General features: G+C 52.6%; 1 long non-coding RNA gene across 1 annotated transcript; it reads left to right on the plus strand.

Annotated features, from left to right (window-relative positions):
* Nucleotides 1–281: 281 nt before the first annotated feature.
* Nucleotides 282–21,622, plus strand: LOC109448766 (uncharacterized). Its single transcript, XR_012489836.1, has 5 exons — nucleotides 282–420; nucleotides 12,348–12,668; nucleotides 14,908–15,044; nucleotides 18,534–18,691; nucleotides 19,603–21,622. It is a non-coding gene; the product is annotated as an uncharacterized LOC109448766 (long non-coding RNA).
* The last annotated feature ends 3,409 nt before the right edge of the window (nucleotides 21,623–25,031 follow it).

Below are 25,031 nucleotides of genomic sequence, written 5' to 3' on the forward strand. Positions count from 1 at the left end.
GTCTGAAATCTCCAAATTTAGAAGAAATATGAAAATTGTCAACCACTCCTTCCTTAGGGGGTAAAAGCAACATTCGGCACCGGGGGCAGGTCAAGGCGAGGCGGTCACGTGGCAAGCGCCTGGGCCAATGGGGGGCCCTAAGAGGACTCAGCACCCGCCTCACCCCAACACTGGGCTTGCCTCTTCAGCTCTTATAAGGTAAAAGGCAGAGGGGCCTCTGTGGCCAGGGAGCAGCAAGCAAGGGGCTAAGGGGAGGGGAGCCCAGTGCCAGCTGTTTAAAAATGCCCCTGTGGCAGTGACGGGTGCCAGAGGCCCAGTCAAGTGAGTTGAGAATCAGTGACACCCCCAACCATCCCCCAAATGGGCTGGCCCCTATTTCCAGGCTGCAAGGAGCCACAGCTGGACCAGACACCAGGAGAGGTAAGAACCAGTGACAGACATGGGGTCTGCGATTGGGGGTCCTCGGTGGCATCCTCCCCAGGCGGATGCTGTGCTGTGTCCGGAGGTCTGGGCCTTGTTCTCTTGCTGACCCACTCTGTGCCTTCTGCCTGTCTGGGCCTCAGTTTCCCCATTTGTGCAGGGGCTGGATGCAATAATCTCTAAGCACCCTCTCTTCCCTGACCAGAGGCGCAGAATCCAGGGTCCTGTTGGCTCGAGGACTTCTTGCGGCTGTGATTAAATGGGGGGTGGGGACAGAGGGAGTGGACAGAGTTAATGTCCTGCCAGTGTGAGCTTTACCCTGTGCCCTAGTCTGGCCCGCCTCCCTGGCTTCTCTGTAGACAGTCCTTCTTGCATGTTCTGTGAGGTTTGATTTCACAGTTCCAAGAGCCTGGGGCTCCTGGCAAGGAAAACTGTTTTCAAATAATGGTTTTAAGAAGCAAAGCTGGAGGAAAAGCAATGTCAGCTCAGGCTCCAGCACACAAGCAGGCAGGCGGGAAGGCCGGGGTATTGGCTGGGCCCGGGGCAGTGGGATGGGCACACTGGTTGGGGGATGGGGCCTGGGCTCCAGCCTCAGCTCCACCTCTCACTGCTTGGCCCTGTGACCTTGCGCAGGCACCCTGCCCTGTCTGGCCTACAGTTTCCCACCTGTATCATGAAGCTGTTGAACAACATAGTCTCCACGCAGGATGTGGTTTCTGAGCCTAAAGGGCAGCCGGTGTCGGGAACTTCCCCAGAAGTCTCTGGGCTGAGTCTGCCCTTTGACGATAGGCTTAGAGTCCAAGCAGATACATGGAGCCCGTGGGAGCTTTTGGAGGTTGAGCCTCAAGTCATGCAAAGGAGCTGAAGGGGCTTTGACTGCAGGCTTGGCCAGGGCACAAGGGCCAGCCCACACTACTGAGGCCTCAGGACAAGCCTGGCCCAACTACACAGCCTCTGGTGGGGAAGGGGCTGATCTCTGGATCAGGACCTCAGAGTGGGACAGGGATGGAAGAGACAGCACAGGGCTTCAAGGGGGTGAAGTGGTGGGGCTGGGGGCTCAAAGGAAGGCAGGAGGCTCTGGACGAGCATCATGGGAGACAGGGCTGGGATCAGGGCTGGAAGATGTGCAGGCCACATCGCTCTTCTGAGCAAGCTCCGGCCACATCTGTGGTCCAGAACGGACACAATTGCCCAGCACCGGCCTGCCCAGCACCCGCACCTCCTTACTTCTGGTCACACATGACCCAAGGCCATAATGGTCCAAAAGGAGACTCTGGAGTCCAACGGCCTGGGTCCAATCCTGGTTTGTTTTCTTACTGGACCAGTGACCCTGGGCAAATCACTTGCCATCTCTCAGCTTCAGCTTTCTCTTCTATCAAATGGGTATGGTTTTGGCTCTGACCTCATTTGGATGAGGTACATATGCACGTAAGAGCAGGATGCATGGCGCTGGTGTGACATGACAGTGAGGCCCTACTTCTCTTGTGGGGCTGGATGACCTTAACAGTGTTTAGAGAGAAGTGGGAATGAGACCCGGCCAGGGAGCACCCAAAGTTGCTGAAGAGAGAACAGGATCTGGAAAGAGGCAGAGGGAGTGAGTTCAGAGGTCGGCCATTTAGGGGCACAGAAGAAGGATCAATTTGAGAAACTTAGAGGGCTCGGTAAGGTCTCCTTTCCTGCATCCATAGGGCACTGTGTGGGCATCATGGCCCAAAGAGTGGTGCCTGAACCACTGCATGCTTATCTACTGATAGGAAATCAGAGGTGGGGCCCAGGAATCTGCATTATAAACTCCCAGAAAATTCCCACGCACATGGAGTTTTGAGAACGTTGTTCTGTCAAGCAGCCTGGGACTCTTGCAAACACAGCCAAGGCAACTGAATCCCCAGAAAGAGAGCCCTGCTCTAGGTCACAGAGAGAGCTGGTGGCAGAGCTGAAATAGAACGAACCTCTCTGCCCAGCCTGGGGCTCCCTACAGTGGTGTGAACAGGAGAATTAGATTGTGATTATGATGGTTCAGGCACCATCATAAGGTGAATTAATTAACCTAATCCTCACAACAACCCTGTGAGATAGATGCATTTGTTCTCCCCATTGTACAGATAAGGAAACTGAGACGCAGAGAGGTTAAGTATCTTGCCTAAGGTCACACAGCTCATGAACTGTTAAGCCTGGACATTTTATGTGTGCCAGCTGCCCCAGCTTCTCTTTCCCATGGGGTCTCTCACCTCCTGTCCTGCCCCTCTTCTACCCCACCCTGGAATTCCCTGGGGACCCCCAAAGTTCCTCTAGAATATGTGTGGGAGATTTCCTGGGAGCCAGGTCCTGGGCTGAATCTCTTGCATTATCATTTAATCCTCCCAGGATTATCATGAGACAGGAGTCAGCATCATTCCATCATCCCCAATTTAGAGGGCAGGAAATCACTGGAGCTCACCCCAGGTCCCACAACTAGAAAGTGGCAGAGGAGACTGCAGCCCAGTCGGCGACTCCAAAACACATGCTCTCAGCCTGCCCCCCACTGCCTGTCTGAGAGCAGTGACAAGTAATGACACTTCGTAGATGAGACTGTGGCTAAGAGAGTGGCCATGTCTGAGCTTGAACCCAAGTCTTTTAGTTCCAAGGGCACTGCTCTCGTTCAGTCCCACTGCTGCCCCAGGATGAGAAAGGAGTCTGCTTGTCACCACTGGTCCATAGGATCCATCCTGCAGCTCTTTGGGCAAAGTCAGCCCTTTCCCAGCCTGAGGGAGAGCTGATTTATATACGGCTCTGAGGAATAGAAAGTTTTAGGTCCAGTGCTGCTACAGACCCTCAGACTACGTCTGAGTCACCACGTGAGCCCTGCGGGGCCAGAGGAGATGGTCTCTGAGGTGCTCACCTCTGGGCTGTGTCTGGGCTCTGCCTCAACTGCCATTTTCCAACTAAACAATCCCTGGGGCTCAGGGCCACGGGCTCATGCAAAGAACTGTGATAACAGCTTTTTCCGATCATTGTTATTATGACCATTTTTCATCCACCTCTCCTGGTGCACATGAGCCAGAGTTTCTCCAGGGTTTATACCTAGAGAGGGATTACGGAGTCCTGGGGTCCATGCCTGACAACTTCACAGGGGAGTACCAGATGGTTTTCCAAAGTGGCTGAACTAAGTTACACTCCCACTGGCAGTGCAGGACCGTCCTCTGCCTTGACAGCACTCGAAATCATCAGATTTCTTAAAGCGTCCATGTTACACACTATACATTGTATCTATCAAATTTGTATAAATAAAAAATGTAAGGAAGAAACAAAAATGCTGCTATGCTCCAGTCCACAAGGGTATCGGGAAATCGGCCCTACATGCACCACATGCAGACTACCCCGCAGGCCCTGGGGAGGCAGTGGGCACTGGCTGTGTGGCCCTCCCCCCACCCAGCAGCATGCTGTGGCCATGGTCCAATCAGAGGTCGCCTGTGGGATGATTCTGCAGGAATTCAGGGGAAAGAGCCCAGGGCTGCCGCCTCCTAAGGGCCTGTCTAGACAGGCCCCGTGGGGCTTCACCACATATTACCAGAACCAGACCCCTCCCCTCTTGCAAAAGAGGCTTGTTGGTGGCAATGCTTCACCACCAGAAACCTTTCTCCAATTCAAAACATGCTTTAATGCACAGCATGAATCACCCTCTATCGTGGCCCATGGAGACCAACTCATTCAGGCCCCTTTTGTTCGGGTGAGGAAATGGAGGCTGACTTCAGAGCCCGGGGGCTTTCAGATGTGGGGTGCATCCCTGTGCCCAGATGATGAGGTGACCAGGCAGGGGTCAGACTGCCGCTAGAGTGGGCCGAAGGTGCAATAGGCTGGCGGTTAAAGGTGCCAGATGGGAGTCAGGCTGCCCGGGTTTGAACCTCAGATCTGCCTCGTAGCAACTGTGTGACTCTGAACATGATAAGAATACCTGTCTTGTTAGGTTAGTGAGCTGCCTGGATTAAATGAGTTAAATTCATAAGGCCCTCAGAACAGTGACTGGCCCATAGTAAGCTCTCCATGAAAAATTAGTGCAAAAATGGGATGACTAAAGGAGTGGGGTAGGTTCTAGACCGGGCTTCAACTCCCCTTTCCATGTGGAGGGATAAACTGTTCCTTCAAAATAACGATCACCACCTATCACCTCTTCCCAAGTACCCTGCCTTTTGCCCAGCACTCTCTGAGGTAAGTACCATTATCCTTCTGGGAATCCAGAGGCTCAGAGAAGTTTCATCTTTTGCCCAAAGTCACAGAGTTTGTAAGAGGCCAAGCTGGGGCTCAAACCCAAGTCTAGCTGACTCCAGAAGCCATGTGCTTGCCCTCTGGCACCACCCCAATGAGTCTGTGAGCAAGAACTAGCTCTGGTTCTGCCCTGCCTAGTAGTAGGACCAACTCTTGGTATTTGGGGGGGGGGGGGGGGCATTGAAACCTGATGCTTCCTTCTAGATTAGGCATTCTTACGGTAAGGGAATAGACAGAGCACCCCTCCACCCACATACCTGCTCAGGGGTAAAAATTCAGATGCTGGCAAAACAACCCGCACCAATGAGCAGCGCTTAGTGCATCTGAGAACCCCGAGGGCCTCATCAATCCTGAGCTGCCCCTTGCCTGGCACAGCCCATTGGAGATTTAAGGAACGGGCAGTCAGCTCGGCCAAGGATGGAGGCAGCAGCCGCACCCTGGCTCCTCCCCAAGAGCTTATACCAGCCACAAGCCTAGGTCTCCCCCTCAAAGACCCTCCTCTGACCCAAGCCATATCCCAAGGGAGATGGAAAGGCCCCAAACTAGAAAACACACTGGACTCTGCAAGCTTCCCGGAGACACTGCGCAGTTGCCACTAGCTTTGGCCCCATACCCTCCATGTGCTCCCTCAGAGAAACAGGGCTGGGGCGAAGTGTCCAGAGGGAGGCTGTCACCTCTGCATGGCATCCATAGTGGCCATGACACCACCCCTGTCTGGGCTGCCGGACTCAGAGGCCACTGGTCAGTCTGCCTGGAGCCTGCCAGACCTCAGGCATGTGACCCAATAACCCTGCTGAGTCCAAGGGCGTCTGCTAAAATAAGCGGAACAATCCTGTTTCCCCGAAAATAAGACCTAGGCAGACAATCAGCTCTAATGCGTCTTTTGGAGCAAAAATTAATATAAGATCTGGTATTATATATTATATTATATTATATTATATTATATTATATTATATTATATTATATTATATTATATTATATTATATTATATTATATTATACAAGACCTGGTCTTATAGTAAAACAAGACTGGGTCTCATATTCATTTTTGCTCCACAAGACGCATTAGAGCTGATTATCCGGCTCTTATTTTTGGGGAAACATGGAAGATGGGGATAAAGGGAAAGAATAGACGTAGACTCACTCTGGGCCTAGCTCTGCAGCCAGTATCCTCAGGTCAGTGCCTTCATTCCTCTGAGCCCTTCAGGCTGAGCTGTTGCATGATTTGGGATGGAAGGTGGACGGCTCAGGTCATCCAAGTATGACAGTAGATGCCCAGACTCCCAGGGGGGAAAAACCTGGCGTTGGGGTGGTCAGAGTAGCAGGGGGCACACTTTGGATGGACAGAGAAGAAAGGAGAAGCCATTCCAGGTGCAGAGCTCTGTGCACAAAGGTACAGAGGCAGGACTGAGAACACGGTTTCAGGAGAACAGCAAATAAAGCCTATTTGGCTGGAACTGCCAGTAGGTCTAGAAACTCAGTGAGGTTTGCGGCTGGAAAAATGGGGAAGGCCTGGTCGTTGAGTGGCTTTAATAGCCAGAAACTAAAGCACCAGAAGGTGAGAAAGGTCTTCCTGTGTATCTGTCTCTGGGAGAGAGTCCCTTTCTTGAGCCTGTTTGCCCCCTTTCCCAAAACACCAAGAGGCTGAGAGCATAGGAGACCTGGGAATTTGGGCACTGCTGACTGATATGTCACGTAAGGGCACAGGAGAGCTTGGGTAGGATCAGGAGGGGTAGGAAGCAGCAAGGCTGCAGTCACCATCTTCAAGCCTCTGAAGAGATTTCTGAAGAATAAGAACTTGTGTTTACAGCCCCAAATGACAGGGAGTGCAGCCGCAGAGAGGCAGATGTCAACAGGATGTTAAGAAGGCGTCCCCCCGCCCCAGGAGTCATCTAAAGAGAGGCAGGGGATTGGGAAGCAGTGAGCTCCTCATCACCAGAGATATGCAAGCTTAGTAACTACACTGTAGAAAGAAGTCAAACATTAGAGGAGGTTGGGCTTCAGGCCTTTCCCACAACCAGTCTGGGACTTTACATCACAGCCTTAGATGCCTTGGAACAATCTTATGGGGCTGAACCCCCCTGCTGCCTGGATGTCAGATTCCCAGCGAGGCATGACATCAGCTCTGCCCCGACTTCACATAAGGGCCTCTAGGGACACCCCCCTCCCTCCTACTTCCTTTCACCCTACTGTTGCCTCTGCCCTTCCCAGGGAACACCAGGCCTGACCAGAGAGACCTAGAGCCTTGTTGTGAGACTGGGTCCCTGGGGAACATTCTCCTGATGGCCTTCCACCCAGCAGGAATGAGGCAGAGGGGACCAGGACCCCTGGGAGCCCTGTTCACACGCCCCTGAGAGTCTACATGGAAATTCCAGGAGGGTCACAGGGAAGCTTCCAATTTAGAACCACATGCTTTATTTTTGTCCCCCTTTCTTTTGTCCCTCCTTGCCCCCAGCAGTGGGTGCGGGTGTCACAGGAGGCTGGAAGAGGAAAGCAAGCCTTTTCATTGAGCTGACTCACAAAAAGACTGCGAATGGAGAAAGGGGGGAGCAGGGAAGACGGGGAGGAGAACCAGGCAGGGCCTGGGGAGGTGGGCAGCCATGTCGGATAGGGCAGAGGGACGGGCAAAGTCAAGGGGATAGCCAGGCCTGGGCAGGGTCCTAGAGAGTGGGCATGAACTTCGACCAGGTCAACAGGCATTCCTGGACACTCAAGACCAGAGCTACTGAAGCTCTGGATTCAAGCTGGGGACAGAAATAGCCCAGGTTCCCAGGAGTGACAGAGGGTCTTGCATTGGGGCTGCCAGGAACCTTGGGCATTGGTCCCCTCCTCAGCGAACTGTAAAGCTACAGAGTACGACTAGATCCATCTCGCCCACTCTGGTGAACCTGGTACCTGCTCTATAAACTTCCCTGATGTTGAATCCTGAACTCACAGTGTCGGTCCTATTAGAGTGAAGGGACCTGCAGAGCACCGCCATCTCCTCACGATGTAAATGTAGAACCCAAGGCCGACAACAGGGAGAGACTTGCCCGAGACCACGCTGCCTGAGTGGCCGGCCAGCCATGCACCCCTCTTTGCCTCTTCCCTGCCTTCTAGCCAGAGAGGGAGACTATGTATGGTATGGTCCTCGCAGCCAAGAGCGGGGACAGAGGACAGGTGGTTGCCCTGCCTGGACATAACTATCTTTAAGAGGTAGTCAGAAGATGAAGGCATATCTTGAGTTCTGGCGGCTCTGCCCAGGAAGGTCCTTTTCCTGGCCAGAGATGGTCCCCAAAGTTGTCAACTGCTGCGGATGGGAGGCATCCTGTAGAGGCAGGGAGGGAAAGGCCTGGATTCTATCCTGGCTCTGCCCCATCTCTCCACGTGACCTGGAGCTCGATCTTGAGCCTAAGGTCTTCTCTTGCTTCAGGGTCCAGGGAGGGGCAGGGCCCAGTCAGCTTGGACAGTTGGAGATTCCATCCATGATCTACCTCAGTCTCCTAGGGGGCCTCCTCTCTCTCTGTCTTGGTTCATCTCAGCTTTTGCCTCAGCACAGGAAGTAGGCCGGACACCGGAAGAAAGCAGCAGCCTGCAGATCCCCCTCTGCCTGGCAGCAGCATTCTCTATGCCCTAGCTTTGCTTTCCAGCCTGGAATTCCCAGAGAGGCAAAAATCTGGGAAGGCCCTTAAGATCATCCCAGTGAGGGAATCTGAGACCAGAGAAGTTCAGCAATTGCTCAAGGTCACACAGAAAATCCTGCGCACACTGGGGGTGGCCTTGGGTCTCCTCGCTTTCTCCACTGACCACACTGCCCTCCAAAGTAACAGGCACGTAAGCCATGCTCATGTGGAACTGGGCACCGATTTACCATGACACCTCTAACTCGCACCTGGGGAGCCCATAATCTCTTCCACTCTTTGGGACTCAGTTTCTTCTCCTGTAAAACAAGGAAATGGGCGGACCTGATGTTTCTCAGGAGCCCTTCCATCCCTACACTGGGGCTCCAGTGTTGCCACCTCGGCCCTTTCTTCACAGGACGTGGGGCCACCCAGGCCAGGAAATCCAACCAAGTCACAACCACCACCCAGCAAGTCCCATCCCAGACCCCAGGGCTGGGCTTCATCCAGAACTACAAGCTCCAGCCCAGCTCCCTCTTGAGGATCTGGAATTTTCTTACCATAAAAGGGCAAGCGTGCCTCTCTCAGCCCCTGCTGCCAGCCCTGCTGGGGGAAAGGCTGAGCTATTTTTAGAAAACTGAAGGGTTTGCTCCTGGACTCAAGATGGAGCCTGTACCCAGGAGCCCCGTCCCCATCCCCTGCACCCACCTTCTTTTCCTCTTCCTCCCTCTTCACCCACCGCCCGTTCTTCCCTCCCTTTCCTTGCCTCTCTCTGCTTCTCTCTGTCTTGCTCTCACTATCACGCCATCAATCTCTCTTTGTCCTCTCCCTCTTTTCACTTCTCTCCTCTCCTCTCTCTTCCTTCCCCCTTGCTTCTCCCTTCTCCCCAAATCTTCTCAGAGTCAGCTTCCCTCCCACATTCCCTCCCCAGATCTTGTTTTTGGTGGTTGTTTTTGGAGAAAGTCACACATCTGCACCCCCACTCTCTTCTTAAACACTATTTACAACATAAATTCCAAACATCCGCCATCTGGTTCTAGGAAGGGCCAAAAGATATTTGGAAAAGGAAGTCCTGATTATTCCTTGTTCAAAGCCAAAGGAACTTAAAGGCTCTCCCCTCTCCCGCCTTCCTCTGGGGCCTCTTTGTCAAGATCTGACCTATTAGGATCACTCAGTGAGGAGAAGGGATCACTCCCAGCTGGACCGCTGACTGACTGCATCACTTTGAGCTCCTTGCTTCTCCTCTCCTTGCCTCAGTCTCCTCATCTGAACAATGGGTGAGAAACCAGGGTGCCTCCAGCACTAATGCTCTGAGACTTCAAGTCCTGCTATAGAAAATCCACCTGGTCCAGGTCTCTGAGACCTGCTTTGGGCTGAGCTGTAGGGGTGGGATGGGGTCAAGAGAGTGAGAGGCAGCTGGGGAAGCTCCAGACCCTACACTTGCTGCCCCGTTTCTCTCTCTCTCTCTCTCTCTATCCACGCAGATCTATGCAGATCAATCAACTTCCTTCACACTGATACTCATACCAGGGGGATGAGGTGGGATCCAACCATAACCCCTTATCTGACCCTGGGAGGACTCCGGACACCATAGAGTCCATTCCTCTCCCCACCACCAAGGTGAGGCACAGAGAGGGGAAGACACTTGTCTATAATCGCACAGCATGTCTACAGGAGACCTGGTGCCTAACCTGCTGCTCTTCCCATTCAACGCATTTCAAAAGAAACCAACATTTGTGTTATCCAGAAGGCATCACCCAGCCTCAGTTAACTGGGACCCTGAAGTTCCCAGTCCTGTGCCAAGAGGACAGTGCAGAGGGAAAACAAACTCCATTATCATGGCATTTTTTGGTTTAGGGTTTTGTTTTTTTAACAAACAAACAGCATGTGAGGGAGAAATACTGTGGGAAAGAGGCATAGCAACAATTAAGATGAGAAGTGCCCTGGCTTCTGGAGACACGTGGCCCTTGCCAGGGCCCACATGGCCTCCACTGATGCTGACAACACTTTCTCTGTTGACAAACTGCTTTCCATACAGACTAGCACACGCCTGACAAAATGCCATGAGATACTGACTCAGGTTGTCCCTCTATAGAAATAGTGCCAGAAGAGTTTGGTCTCACAGGGGTGCCATGAAGATGCATGGTTTGCCGCCTGGAGCCAATCCTGATCCCAACACTTAGTAGCTGTGAGACCTGGAGGGAGCCTGTTTCCTCAGCTGTAAAGTGGGGATAAGAATGGTACCTAACTCGTAAGCGACTGTGAGGATCAGATAAGAAAAATGATGTGAAATAAAGCACTGAGCAAGTGGGGAGCACATGGAAAGCACCCAATGAGTTAGTTGTCACACCCAATGTTACCTACAGCTTAATCACAACACGCCCCAGTGTAAGCCTGACACAGGTCACTGTTTCCCCAGTTTTTGTTCTCACAGGAAGGACAGGGTGATACGGAGTCATGGAGATTCTGGCACTACCCCCCACCATCCCGGAGCCCCAGCTACTCCAAGCAGGGCTTTGGAGTCTAGGCTGGGCAGGTCTGAGCCCCCTTTCTTGCCCTCTCTGCCCTTTTTCCTGCATCACTCCTATTTCCGCCTCAAACTGTGTTCCCAGGGCTTGCTCAAAAGTCCCAGGCAGCAACCTTCCCTGGGGAGGAAGTGGGGATCGTGTGAGGCTGGTGAACTCAGCTGGGGTATCAAGTCGGTGGGAGGGCACTCTGGGAACAGAGGCCCAAAGAAGCCACGTACAGAGGGGACATGGAAAGGGCCCCACTCAGTGGCTCCCTGCCCAGCTTCCACGTCTTCTCTGTGTGGCTCTTTGGGCCTTTGCTTCATCCTTCCTGCTTCTCCTCCTCCTGTGTCTGGTCCTCACTGTGGGCCCAGCCTCGTGCTTATGGTGGAAAGGGCAGCCATTTATTGTGGGTTTACTATGTTCCAGCAACTGTGCTTACACTTGACATTTGACCTTCACACACAACTGTGAGGTCGGAAGCCAAGGTTCAGAGAGGTGAAGCCATCAGCTCTGGATCACACAGCTAGAAAGTGCTAGGGTGAGATTCCAATGCAGGTCTGCCTGGCTCCAGGGCCTGTGTCTTCTCTATTCTTTCCAAACATGGTGGAAACCCTAGAGCCCTAGAGCCCAAAGAGAGCATAGGCTGTCATAGGTGCACATGTGTCAGGAAGCTGAGGAAGGAGTACAGTCGGCAAGGAAGCCCCTCCAGAAAGAACGAGTGTGGGCGTGGATTCGCCAGTCGGCCGCAAGCCCAAGCCTCACCCCTCTTCCACTGCAGTGCCATCTGGCTCGCAGATGTGGCCCAGTCCCTGGCCCTTGTGTTTCTTGGAAATGAGCAAGGCCAGGAGAGGGCACAGGGGCTTTTGCAATGACCACGACGATGTGAGCTTTGTTTAGCAGTCGTCCAGCCGGCCGCTGCCCAAGTTCAGGAGACAGCTGGATTAAGCATGAGCAGCCCTGGTTCAAGCTGGCTTTTGATACACACCAGCAGATGAGCCTGGGCACCTATAAGAGCCTGTGCACATGAAGCTCAGTAAGTGGGGACGTTATCCCTACCTCCAGCGGTGGTTGGGCGTGTATCTGGAGTTATAGCAGGGAGCTTTTTGCAAGCTGAAAACCTTGTGTGCCCCACGGCTGTCCCTTCAGTCTTGGCTACCATATCAACCCCAGGTTTTGATCTACTCCGACATGGCTGTTTTCCCATGTGTGAGGCTAGAGGTCGGATCAGAGGAGCCTCTGGGAAATTTCCTTCCAGAACTGTTCTTTTGCTGATAGGGCTTGGGTGGGCTTGGGGCAGCCCCTGTATCTCATGGAGCTTGGAGCAGCGCAAAAGACCCCTTTTGAAAGCCAGGCAGGCAAAGCCTGAATAATGGCTGCCTAAGGGCCTGAGGCGCAGGCCCTTTGAGGCCTGGAAAATCTCAGCAGGTTCAGCCTGAGGCTTCCAAAGATCCAGGAGGCCCCCAGGTCCATCCTCAACTCTTGGAGCCTGGCAGCCCAGTCAGGACCTACAAAGGCCCGGGCCCTGGCCCCAGGGCACCCCAGCATCCTCTGATAGGTAGTATCTTTGTTCCTTTCAGGCAAGGGCACTGGCTGGTGGGAGCCATCCCTACCACCCCGACGCTGGAGGAGCAAGCACCCCAGAGAGGGGCTCCTGAGGACCAGAGGAGGGCAAACAGCAGGGGCCCTGGAAACAACTGTGTGTGTCTCCCACCTCCACTCATCCAGCAGCAGCTGGAAGTTCCTGCACTAACTCCAGTCTCACAGGACGCACTCCCAATCCCAACCCTCAGAACAACCAAGAAACCGGACCTCAGAACGGGAAGAGTTGAAGGAAGGCCCCTGCTGATTGAAGGGGTGCGGGCAATTCGGGGCTGATGGATCTCGGTAGGCGAAAACAGGTGAGGCCAAAGGAGGGAAAACCAACCAGGGGCCAAGAATCCACCCCACCCCATGCTCCCTACAAACTAGCAATGCAAAGGAAGGAATAAACAGGATCCGACTCTACGAACAGGCATCCCGGGGGTTGTGGGGGCCTGGTGATAATGGAACCTGCTCGCAGGGCTTTGAGAGGGTCTGTGAGGTCAGGCGTGTGCCCAGGTGCTCAGTTCTTGGTGCACGGTAAAACTCAAGAAACCGTAGCAGTTGTTTTTACCATCTCGTTCTCCCCACTTTTGCCAGTTTTCAGTTCCCTGCATGTGGAGCAGGCAGGATGACGTAATGGCTCCATAAGACAGGTGAAGAAACTGAGGCCCAGGGAGGTGAAGAAACTCAAAGTGGCGCAGACAGGCAGTTGCAGAGGGGGGTCCTGGCACCCAGTCTCACGAGGATGGAAAAAGTGGAGGAAGACTTGGAGGTGAACAGAGGAGGCAGGACTCCAGCAAGGAGCTGTCACTCTGGGAACATGTGATGAAGCCCAGGCCTGGTTTACATAATGCAGCACACCTGTTCACCTCTGCATGCCCCACACGTGAGTGCAAACGTGCACCCCAGCACAGAGCACACATCCAACCCCCTCTCTCTAGCCAGTGAGCCTCAGAGACTGGGTCTAAACAAATTGGATTAGGAGGCTGCAGGCGCCTCCTCCCTGCGACTGCCCCGCTCAGACACTGAGCAGGCCCACAGAGCTGCCAGCTGTGGTGTCTCGGCCATGCTGACAGTCAGTCCTCGGCCCCCCTCGACCTGCCCCCGGGCCCCAGGAAGACAGCCAGGGTCCGAGAGGATGCCACAATGATGGATGAGCTGAGGAGGTTCCAGGGCTAACTCAAGAGCACACAGGATGTTAGTGCTTGTGCGAGGCTCATTTCTGAGCTGTTCCCAGCAACCTACCCCCACCTCCCATCCCCTCGAAGCCTCTCCCACGGTCACTGCTGCCAGAGCCTAGAGTCCAGGCCCTGAGCCGATCCATCCTCATCTAAGTCGCACAGCTGGGCTAAGTTGGAACTAGTGAGCTCAGGGGACAATGGCCTTGAGATGAGACACAGGCAGGCACTTGAGAGGGAAGAAGGAACTTGTGAACAGAAAAACAATGCGACCATGAAGGCAGCATTTCAGTGCTTTCACATCTATTTGTTGTGTTTAATCCTCAAAATGTGCCTGGGAGTTAGGAGATTGTACCCATAGCACAGATATGACTACTGAGGTTCATTTAGTCAGTGATTCTACAACTCCCCTTTCCTGAGCCCTGAGCCTGTATGGAGTGCTAGGAACATGGAGATAGATGAATGTCTTAGAGCCTCTGCCCCTGTTCCTCTGCCTTCTTTAGGCTGGGCCACTGCGCACTGGGGACTCCCTGTTCTTCTAGGGAAGCAGCTCCAACAGAATCCCTTTTCCATACTACACACGTGAGTGGTTGAATATTATCACCAAGAGGAGCCTTAGCAATTTTCCCATTCAAATCACAGACCCCGAAGTCAGACAGCCCCAAGTTCAACTCCTGCTTTGCTCCCCGTTTGCTGGATAACTGTGGTCCAATTAACCTCTCCAAGCCTGCTTTCCCTTCTATGAAATTGGGATACAAAAGCTCCGACCTAAGGGGGCTGACCGTGAAGCTTAGTTAGGGTTTTACGTATCCTTTTTTTTTTTTTTTTTTTAAACTTTTTTACTTATGTAAGTGTGTTTTTCCAGTACCCATCAGCTCCAACTCAAGTAGTTGTTTCAATCTAATTGTGGAGGGTGCAGCTCACAGTGGCCCATGTGGAGATTGAACCAGCAACCTTGTTGTTAAGAGCACAGGGAGAAATAGAGGCTAGAAGAAGGGGCATGGCCAGGGTCACACCATGAGTTGGGGGTTAAGTCAGGACCAGGTGGATCCCCTTTCTCCTCATGCCTTGTCCCAACATAAATCCCCCACCTGCTCTAGCCCAAGCAGCCCAGAGGCCACAACAGTAGACCAGGTTGTACAGGGGATGACAGGCCCATGTCCTGGGTCCTGCCGTCCACCTTCAGCCCTCCTGCAAGCTCTGCAGCCCCAAAGTCCCAGCTGACCAGCAGTGGCCCCCAGATTTCAGTGGCAGTGGAGGGGTGGGGAGTGTAGCCCCGGCTCCCAGCCCAGAGCGGCCTGGCCATATAAGGGAAGGAAGCAGGGAGGCCTCCTGGCGAGAAAACCCAGACAGCCACTGTTTATTTTCTCCGTCCCAGCCCCCCTGGAGCTTACCGACAGAAGACAGAGGTTCCCCCAGGCTCAGTGACATTTCCTGAAGAGAGTGGGGAGCAGGGAAAGGAAAACAGCCCATCCTCAGGGAGTTACCACCGAGACTGCCGACAGTCAGCACCAGGTAAGATTCTGCCAGGTAAGATCCTGAGGCCACCTGCTCAACGGACTCCTTTGACAGGAAGGGAAATGGAGCCGGGCAGCAGAGGAGGGAAGCACCTGTGAGAAGTGATGGCACCAGTTGGTGATAGAACCGGAGTCTCCCAAGTGGCCCCCTGTCCCCTGACAGGACCCAGAGTGAGAAGGAGCCTGTTGTGGGGTAATGGAACAGGAGGGCTACCAAACCCCTTCTCTGTGAGGCCCTCGTTTGAAAGGGACCAGGGGTCGGGGCCAGCACAGCAGCTACTCAAGACTCAAGGGAAGAGTTCCTGGGCCAGAGAGCCAGGTCCTCCCAGCCCAGCCGCACCACCACCTCAAGGAAGCCCTCCCAGCTTTTGCCAAGGGTAGGAACCTTTGTCCTCTAAGCCCTTGGCAGTCCTTTCTGGGGCTCTCTGTGCCACCTGGGTCTGTCCCCTATATGCCTTGTCAGGGGCATTTTCCTTCCATTTCAGCCTGACTGCACGTCTCCAGGGCAAGGATCACATAAGGTTCAGTCCCCTCTCCTCAGCACGTACGTAGAAGATGCACTCAGTTTGCTGAATGGACGGGTGAAAGGATAAGATCCTGCCTCAAACCCAAAGGATTGGTAAATTGGTCAGGGGATGAGGCTTTGGGCATAGAGGCTAAAACTGAGGGCCCTGGGGCCAGCTGTTCCAAGTTAGGAGTCCCAGCTTGGCTCCTACCGGTAGCTCCCTGCCCTTGGAAAATTCCTGTCCTGTGGCACCTTGGGGATGCATGGGGGTTAGCACAATTAAAACCTTTAGTACCTGACTGTTCTTAGTACAGTCAGCACCACTGTGATTCTTCTAGATAGAAAGGAAAAGAACTAGGCAGCCTGTTGCCACAGAGGAGATGGAGTCAAAACCCCTCCCGTGGTCAGAGGCTGCGCCTCAACCCTCTGTCCCTGCGTCAGAGTTTCTCCCACAGGAGCGTGGGACTGCTCCCATCTACTTCCTGTTTCTACACCCAGGAGATCTTTGAGGCCATATTCTGAGCCCAGTGGAACAGGGAGCTGTGCTGGAAATAGCCTTTGACTCCCCGCCGGTTCAAGCTGGGCTGTGCCAGCCTTCACCAGCTGTTCTGATGATATGACATGGGCTGCAGCCCCTCAGATACCCCCTTTTTTATTTTTGCCATATCTGCAAACAATCATAAGTTTAAAATTTAAGATGAGTTATTGTTAATACCTCAATGTAAATCATTACTGTAAATGCAAAACTATAACACTGTCCGTAATTGGGAGACAAAGGTAAGAACACAGACAGTAAAAATGAAACAGGGTTATTACACTTTATCCTGTTATTGTGGCCTGAGAGGCCCTGGGCCTGAGGCCTGAGGGAGATAAGCAGGATGTAGAAAACTGTCAGAGACAGGAGAGCACCAAACGGGAGCTTTCTCCCCGCTGATAAATAGGACTGAGAGCAAACTGACAGACTTGAGATACCCTGTCTTCCAAAGTTAGTGCTGAGGCCTTGGACTCCCCCCAGATCACCACTGCCTGGGCTGCTCTCGGGAAATCAAAGATGGGTAGGGTAACAGGGCTTTGGAAACAGCAACACACCAAGGAACACAGGGCTGGCCTTATCCGTCAGGTTCCAGACAGCCCACCATCACTTTAGCGGGACAATCCTCCCTGGCTCCTTACTGAGACCATCACATGGGCCAGGCAAGCGTTTTCTCTCGCAGCGCTGGTGGGAGCCACCGAGAGAGGAGGAGACAGGCTCTGGGATGTCCAGGGCAGGGGTGATGTTGGAATCTCTCCCTAGCCAAATGCAGTTTAGAAAAAGTTCCTACGAGAGGCCAATGTTAGAAGATGGCAGTTCTTTGGTTGAGAAAGTCTCAGGAAGGGGCTGCCCCCTCAATGGGCCATTGGGACTAACCTGCCCCAAGTGACAGACCAGGGGGAAAGACTCTGGATAAGAGCCTCATTTCAGATTTCCGCTACAGGTATAGGAGACACTTTATTTTTAAGAAGGTGTGTGTTTTTTCCTGCTCTCCTAGCCCTGAGGAAGGGCTGCTGCACCCCTTCACCCTTCAGACATCCCTGAAAGTATGTGTTATCTGACATCAAGGCCACCACAGCAGGCATCCAACAAAGCAGGAGGGTCCTCTGGGGGTGCCCTGAGGTCGTGAGGAGCAGGAGGGAAGGGAGACTTTGCCTGCTCACTCAGGTCTAAAGAGGAGAATGAATTAACTACATGGCCATTCAATCGTCCACCAAATCGCACACCATGCACCCATCATCATGTACAAAGGTGTCAGCAGGGCCCAGGGACACCCCCAAGTTAACATGATGTGGGTGCTGTCCCCAGGGAGCTGGAGATCCAGCCCGGTCAAACCAGATGCAAACAGCTCTGAGAATAGAGAGAATGTGATTGAGGAATGTGATTCAGCCATTCAGTCAATGCTTTGGAGGCATCTACACGGCCTGGCCCTGCTTTCAGTGGGAGTACAGTCAATAGGGTCCCTTCCTTGTGGGGGGGTCATGCAGTTCACAAGTGGAAGTGGACTTAAATGAAAATGGCTGTGGTAAAGGATTAGAAAGAGGGCATGGGATATTTGAGGACGAGACCAGGGTGTTCTGATGTCTAAGGAAGTCGGGGAGCGCCTTCCAGAAGAAGTGGCCATTTGAATGGACACTAAGTACATGAAGGGGAGCGGCATGGCACCTGGGAGCTTGAGGGGGTGGGTGCAGGGCTCCCAGGGGAGTGGAAGGACTGGGCAGTGGCCCAAGAGGAAGAGGTTGGCTGTGGCCAAATGGGGCTGGCGCCACAGGCTTCAGTGAGGGTTTCAGAGTCTAGCTGGAGGGCAATGGGAGCCGTTTCAGGATTTAAAGAGGAGAGAGATGAACATATTTGCATTTTGAGAAATCACTCTGGGAGGATGTCTGGGAGGGGTGGGTGGGAAGTCCAGGGATGGGGGGAGGGTGGAAGAAGGAAAACCAGGTAGGAGGCCGAGGCAAATGTTTGATGGCATAAAATATCAAGTTCCATGAATGTGTTGTTTGGCTGGGATGCACCGAGCATCCCAGGGCATGGGATCAATATACTGGATGACTCTCATTATTGAAATGTCGAGAATAGGCAGCTCTATAGAGACAGAACATGGTCCGCTCAGAGCTAGGACTGATGGGGGGCTGGGAGGGGCTGAATGGTAAGAGGTTTCTTTTTGGAGGGATGAAATATTCTAAAATTGACCGTACTAATGGTTGCATAATTTTGTGAATATAGTAAAATCCACTTCATTGTACACGTTAAATGGGAGGGGGTGGGGGTGGATTTTATCTTCATAAAGCTCTTTCTTTAAAAAAGAAAAAAGGAAGGTTGAGGTTTGGTCCTAGAGGGCTCAAATGCCAGGCTGAGGATGGGACACACAGAGGGGTACTTACAGCCATCTCTGGGGCAGGAGCTGGACGGTGGAGCCAAGGTCCCCCTAATGCCCCTTTCCTGCCTAGGCTGGACTCCCTGCCATCGGGCCCTGGTGCAGAGCCACGTGGCACCCTGTCTCCCAGCCTGAGGTGCAGTGCTGCATCTCTGGTCAGTTGGGAGTCTGAGATGAAGCACTGTAGCTCAGGAAGGGAGAAGTTGTTCTGCGGCCATCAGCCTGGAAGCGGTAAGTGGTGGTGGTGCTCGTGGGCACTGGGATACTTGGGAGCATTTCCACTTTCCACACTGTCAGCTGCTTCTGCTGAAGAAGTTCCTGGACTCAAGGCCTACCCGTGCCACCCTGTACTTCGTGATTCTGGGCAAGTCCTGACTCCTCTGGGCCCTGCCATTTGTCCATCTGTAAAATGAAGTGCTGGAGCATTCACTGGTGGCCATTACCCAGCACCCTTCCTCTGCTTTCTCTTTCTAAGCCCACAGTGGACGCTGGTAATCTGTCAAGGTGTCCATTCTTGAAGCACACAGATGCAGCTTCAGGATCCTTCTCAACACTGAGTCCTGGATAGCGACTATCAATGATTCAGGGCTAAAACCCATTCATCATTTGTGGATTGGACAAAATCTTTCAGTCCTAAAGATAAAAGTCCCGGGCTTTGAGTCAGTCTCTTCAGTCTTCAAGCTCCTAACCTTAGCTCCAGGCTATTGCCTAAACCAGTGCAAGCATCTCACAAATTTCTGACCTCTCACAGAGTCTTCTGTGACAGACAAGTAAAGAACAGCAGAGGAGAATCACTTGGCTAAGCACAATAAGCTTGGGAGGTGGGCAATGTAATTGACCCATTTTATAGATGAGAAAACTGAGGCTCAGTTAAACAACCTGCCCAAGGTCACAAATTGATTGTGTTGAGCTAGGGTTATAATCTAATCTGCTTTCAGATCCATATTCTTACCCACTGCCTGTGACTTTGAAACCTGGGGATGGAGAAGCAGGAGGAGAACAGAATAAATTCTGCTCTGGTCTTGTCCTTACCTCCTGAGTCACTTTTAGCAAAGACAGGCCCAGATACTTTCTATCAATCCGATGGACTTCCTTCTTCCTACCCCACCCCCCAATTGTATTTATTTCACTGTACCCTCTAGGTCCTATACTATCCCATTTTACAGTTGAGGAAAGCTGAGGTAAAGTGACTTGCTGGAGGTCACCAGCGAGGAAATTGCCAGAGACAGGGATCTGGATCTGCCCCGTCTGACTGGAGACTCAGGAACACACATGACCCACGCTGTCACAGGAAGGGGGGACTGGACTGCTGGCTGGTTGCTGGTCGACAACCTGGCCTTTGACTTCAGGGAAGGCCCTTTCCAGAGCACTTGAAGTTCCAGTCACTCCTCCTCCTGGAGCAATCAGCCACATCCTGCGTTCCATGGCACCCACGCTGGCTTCTGCAGACGGGGCTGGATGCAGAAGACAACGCCCGCTGGTGCCTAGGGACATGGCAGGGCCTTGGTGCCGAAGGCCTCTCTCTTACCTTGTCCTCACGGTCCAGTTTTCCCAGGAATCCCTTAGATGCTAAGATGGGGATTCCTGGAAATACTGTTCTTGAGGTCATGGTTTAACTGCTGGACTCGCCTCCTTCCCATCCCCAAGTTGTCCCTGTGGGGCCTTGGCTCAGGCACGGCATGAGGGTCAAGTGCAATGCCTTGTACTGGAGGTAAGAGGGCTTGCGGTCCGCGTGCTTGACCTTTCAGTTGCTTTTCTTTCCATCCTGTTCATTTCGTAACATCCTGTGAGGCTGGCTATGGGAACCTCACCACTGTTGGGCTCTTGGGAAACTTGTCCAGGCGCTCAGCTGAGCAGTGGTTGAACCGAGACACAGTGCAACACAAGTGTCTTCCCATCTCCTCCCACCCTCACCCTCCTTCCCAGCACGCCATATGGTAGGGGCCACAGTACAGTATCTGTATCACAGATACCCCAATAAATGCACCTGAATTTACTTTAAAAGTTTCTTAAAGCAGTTAGGTGAACTGAAAACTGTAAGTCTTAGTTCAATTTGGAATGCTGCCATAGAGAAATGAAAACATTTTTCATCAAGATAGAGAAGACCAAAAAGTTTCAAGTGCCCTCTTGTGGTGATGTTTGCCTCTGTCCACTCCAGGAGCACTGGGGCTCTACACACACACGCTGAGATTCCTTTTGCCCCAATCACTTTTGAGCCAGTGACTACTTAAGACCCATCCATCATGTCACCAGGGATGCCTCCCTCCCTTACAGTGTACTTTTCTTTCCATAGCTTGGCTTCTTCAAAGCTCCCTGAAGGTCAGTGTAACTGAGGAGGCTCAGAGAGGAGAAGTGACCAGCCTAAAGTCACCCAGACTGCAAAAGGCAGAGCTACAACTGATTCCAAAGGCAGTGGCCTGTGGCAATGCCTTAGCCAAAAGCAGAAATGACAAAAGACAAAGACTCTGTGAATAGACATAGGGAAAGCTAATGACTTCATGCCAAAGACCGGGAGTGGGCCAGTTGCAAAATGAGAACTTTTCACAAACTCTTCCCAGTGCTTTTCATGGGGTTGTTAGAGACAGTAGGTGCTGTGGGCCCAGAATCCTCACTTTGGGGTCTGGTCCCCACATTCCCAGGGACCAGGTGGCTCCCACACGTGTCTCAGGCTGTCTTCCTACGAGGCCTCATTGAAGACATTTGCAAAGTATGAGACCCTCTCCTGCCCCTCATACACAGAGGTTGGAGCTGGCCTAACCACAGAGAAATAGGAGTTGCTCCCAATAATAATAATAATAATAGCTTCCACTCATTGACTAATTGCAATTTGCCAGACCCTCAGCTAAACACTTTCACAGGCATTGTCTCCTTCAGTCCTCACAACAAGCCCGGTGAGGTAGGTTCCATCATTTACTCCATTTCACTGATGAGGCAGCCAGGCCAAGAGGTTAAGAGTCTTGCCTAACATCACACAGCTCTTAAGTCGTGAAGTTGGGATCAAATCAAGCCTGTGTTTTTATGCTTTTAACCTGCCCTTCCCCCTTTCCTCCCATTGTCCTGGCCTGGTGACTTCCCCTGGGGGAAAGGGTAAAACAAACCTTCAGTGAGACCCAAATGGTCTCTTCTGTCTTCTGTGACTATAATAAAGTTCTGGACCCTTGACTTGTGTCCTGTTTCTTCCTGGAAACATGGGGAGGGGCGGGGAGGAAAAGGCAAGGAAAGAAGCTAAGAGCTTGTATTGGTCTATTAGGGTTGTCATAACAGAGTACCACAGACGGGGCAGCTTAAACAACAGAATGTTACTTTTTCATAGTTCTGGAGGCTGGAAGTGTACGATCAAAGTGTCTCAGGCTTAGTTTCCTCTGAGACCACTCTCTTTGGCTTGTAGATGACTATCTTCTCCCTGTGTCTTCACTCTGTGCGTGTCTGTGTCCTATCTCTTCTTATAAGGATGCCAGTCATATTGGATTAGGACCCACACTAAAACTCATTTAACCTTAATTATTTCTTTAAAGATCCTATCTCCAAATATAGTCACATTCTGAGGTCCTGGGCGTTAGGACTTCACCATGAATTTGGCAGGTGGTGGAGGGACACAATTTAGCCTATAACATAGCTCCATCTGAGGTAACCCCCAGGTGCCTTCACGTTGCCAGAGGTCGGCACAGACAGCAGTGAGGACCCACATCGGGGTAGCCAAAAGCCCAGGAAGTTGCCCTGCCACGTCTAGGGATACCTCGGTACGAAGGCTCAGAGGACCAAGGTAAGGTCCATTAGGGTGGGAGCAAGATAAGGGAAGAGCAGCCCTTGGGGCCTAGCCACACAGCAGCTGCTCACCTTCAGTCCCAAAGGTATGACTGACCGGGTCAAATAGGAAAGGGTCTGAAATCACACCCCACACAGGTATTAGGGTTCAGAGTGAACTCTGCACTTTAGCTGTACCATAGGCATCCTGGCCAACAAGTGGAGACATTTTAAACACAATTACCCCACGTTTGGCATGATGCTCCAAGCTCTGCTACATTTTGTGGGGGAAAACCCAACCACCTGACAACTTCTTACATGACAATTCCCAGATACACAAGGGCTCCCCACATCTATCCTTTGCGCCCCAGAACAAGCTGAGAGAAAGGCCTGCGGTCCCGTGAGGGTACCATTGTGAGGACAGACTCCATCCCACACACAGAAATATGAGATCCTGCGCTCCCTTGCAGAATTCGTGTTGAAACCATTTCTCAACATGGCCCTAAAGTAGTAACAGTTTCAAACACAACTATAAATGCTATGCCACGGACTTCCATCCTGTAGGAAGAAGGAACTGGCACCCCTGGCGACAAGACCAGTGACAGATCCTTAGGACTAGGCCCTGGCTCTTCCAACAGTGAGAGAGGCCTCCACCAGGTCCCTCCTGGGAGAGTGGTCACTGGGAAAGACATGAGCAGGGGAGAGGGTTCCCTCTGGTGGCCAACCCTTGAAGGACGGTCCTTGCTTAGAACAACTTTCCATTAATGTTACCAGTGACCATTATGTAACACACCTGTGTAGGACTTTGCATTTTTTTCAAAATGCTCTTTCCATCCCATGACCTCATTTGATCCTGCTATGAGATGTATATGGCCATCGCACTTTTACAGAGAGGTTAAGCATTACGTATTTAAAAATAATAAGAGGGGAGGGACGGCTGGATCGCTCAGTTGGTTAGAGCGCGAGCTCTCAACAACAAGGTTGCCAATTCAATTCCCACATGGGATGGTGGGCTGTGCCCCTTGCTACCAAAGATTGAAAATGGCAACTGAACTTGGAGCTGAGCTGTGCCCGCCACAACGAGATTGAAGGACAACGACTTGGAGCTGATGGGCCCTGGAGAAGCACACTGTTTCCCAATATTCACCAATAAAACTTCTAAAAAAAAGTAATAGCACCTATAACTTATTGAACCCTTACTTTCTGCTTGACATTGATTTGTGAGTGTAATGCAGGGTGTCATGCAGGGTCTCTGGTCCTGCTCCCCGCACAAGAACACAGGATATGGTGAGGCCAAAAAGGAACACCCACGGAGCCATAGGTAAGGGAGTCATACCACTGTAGTCTCGCTGGTGGCTGGGTTGGAGACATAGGAAACAGGAGCCACACGATCTGCAACCTGCCGTCTGCTTCTCTGCCAACCAACCAACCCCACTTGCTAACTGCAATCCGCGCTTACTAGCTCAGCCACCATTTGCTGCTAGCGTAGCCACAGCAGTTATATTAGCGGCCAATGGCTCACTGGTTATAGCTGATGGCCATCCAATCACAGTTGATGGCCATTTACTAACCAAGCTAGCACCTTTCCGTGTGAAGCCGAGAGCCTGGAAACTGCACTCCTGGCTCTGTCCCCAGTCTCCACCCCTACAGGGTCTCGCCTCACAATCTACACGACAGGTGTCTTCCGCTAGGGGCCCTGTGCGAGGACCCTGGAGGTGAATGCAATATCCTGGACACAGCCAGGCTCTCTGGGCACAGCCAAGGTTTCTCAGGGTACTGCCAGTCTTTCTGGGCACAGCCAGACTTCCTGGGATTCTTAGGGTACCACTAGTCTCCCTGGGCACAGCCAGGGCCTCTCAGGGCACTGCCACTCTTTCTGGGCACAGCCAGACTTCCTGAGCATAGCCAGGGTTTCTCAGGGTACCAGCAGTCTTTCTGGGCACAGCCAGGGTTTCTCAGGGTACCACCAGTCTTTCTGGGCACAGCCAGGGTTTCTCAGGGTACCACCAGTCTTTCTGGGCACAGCCAGGGCCTCTCAGGGCACTGCCACTCTTTCTGGGCACAGTCAGACTTCCTGAGCATAGCCAGGGTTTCTCAGGGTACCACCAGTCTTTCTGGGCACAGCCAGGTTTTCTCAGGGTACGACCAGTCTTTCTGGGCACAGCCAGGGTTTCTCAGGGTACCACCAGTATTTCTGGGCACAGCCAGGATTTCTCAGGGTACCACCAGTCTTTCTGGGCACAGCCAGGTTTTCTCAGGGTACCACCAGTCTTTCTGGGCACAGCCAGGGTTCTCAGGGTACCACCAGTCTTTCTGGGCACAGCCAGGTTTTCTCAGGGTACCACCAGTCTTTCTGGGCACAGCCAGGGTTCTCAGGGTACCACCAGTCTTTCTGGGCACAGCCAGGGTTCTCAGCGTACCACCAGTCTTTCTGGGCACAGCCAGGGCCTCTCAGGGCACTGCCACTCTTTCTGGGCACAGTCAGACTTCCTGAGCATAGCCAGGGTTTCTCAGGGTACTGCCAGTCTTTCTGGGCACAGCCAGATTTTCTCAGGGTACCACCAGTCTTTCTGGGCACAGCCAGGGTTCTCAGGGCACCACCAGTCTTTCTGGGCACAGCCAGGGTTCTCAGGGCACCGTGCTGGAACAACAGTGGCTCACAGCCAAGGTGCTTACATAGTCTCAATGGCAGCCGGTCGAGACACAGGAAGCAAACATCGACCAGTTCCACTGCATGGTGGTACGTTCCCAAGCAAACAGTCAAGCGGTCCATCAAATCAGGGATGGAAGGCAATTCCTCATAGTCCACAGTCATTCGCCAGGGCTG

Source organism: Rhinolophus sinicus, linkage group LG10, assembly GCF_036562045.2.
Source record: "Rhinolophus sinicus isolate RSC01 linkage group LG10, ASM3656204v1, whole genome shotgun sequence".
NCBI classification, from domain to species: domain Eukaryota; kingdom Metazoa; phylum Chordata; class Mammalia; order Chiroptera; family Rhinolophidae; genus Rhinolophus; species Rhinolophus sinicus.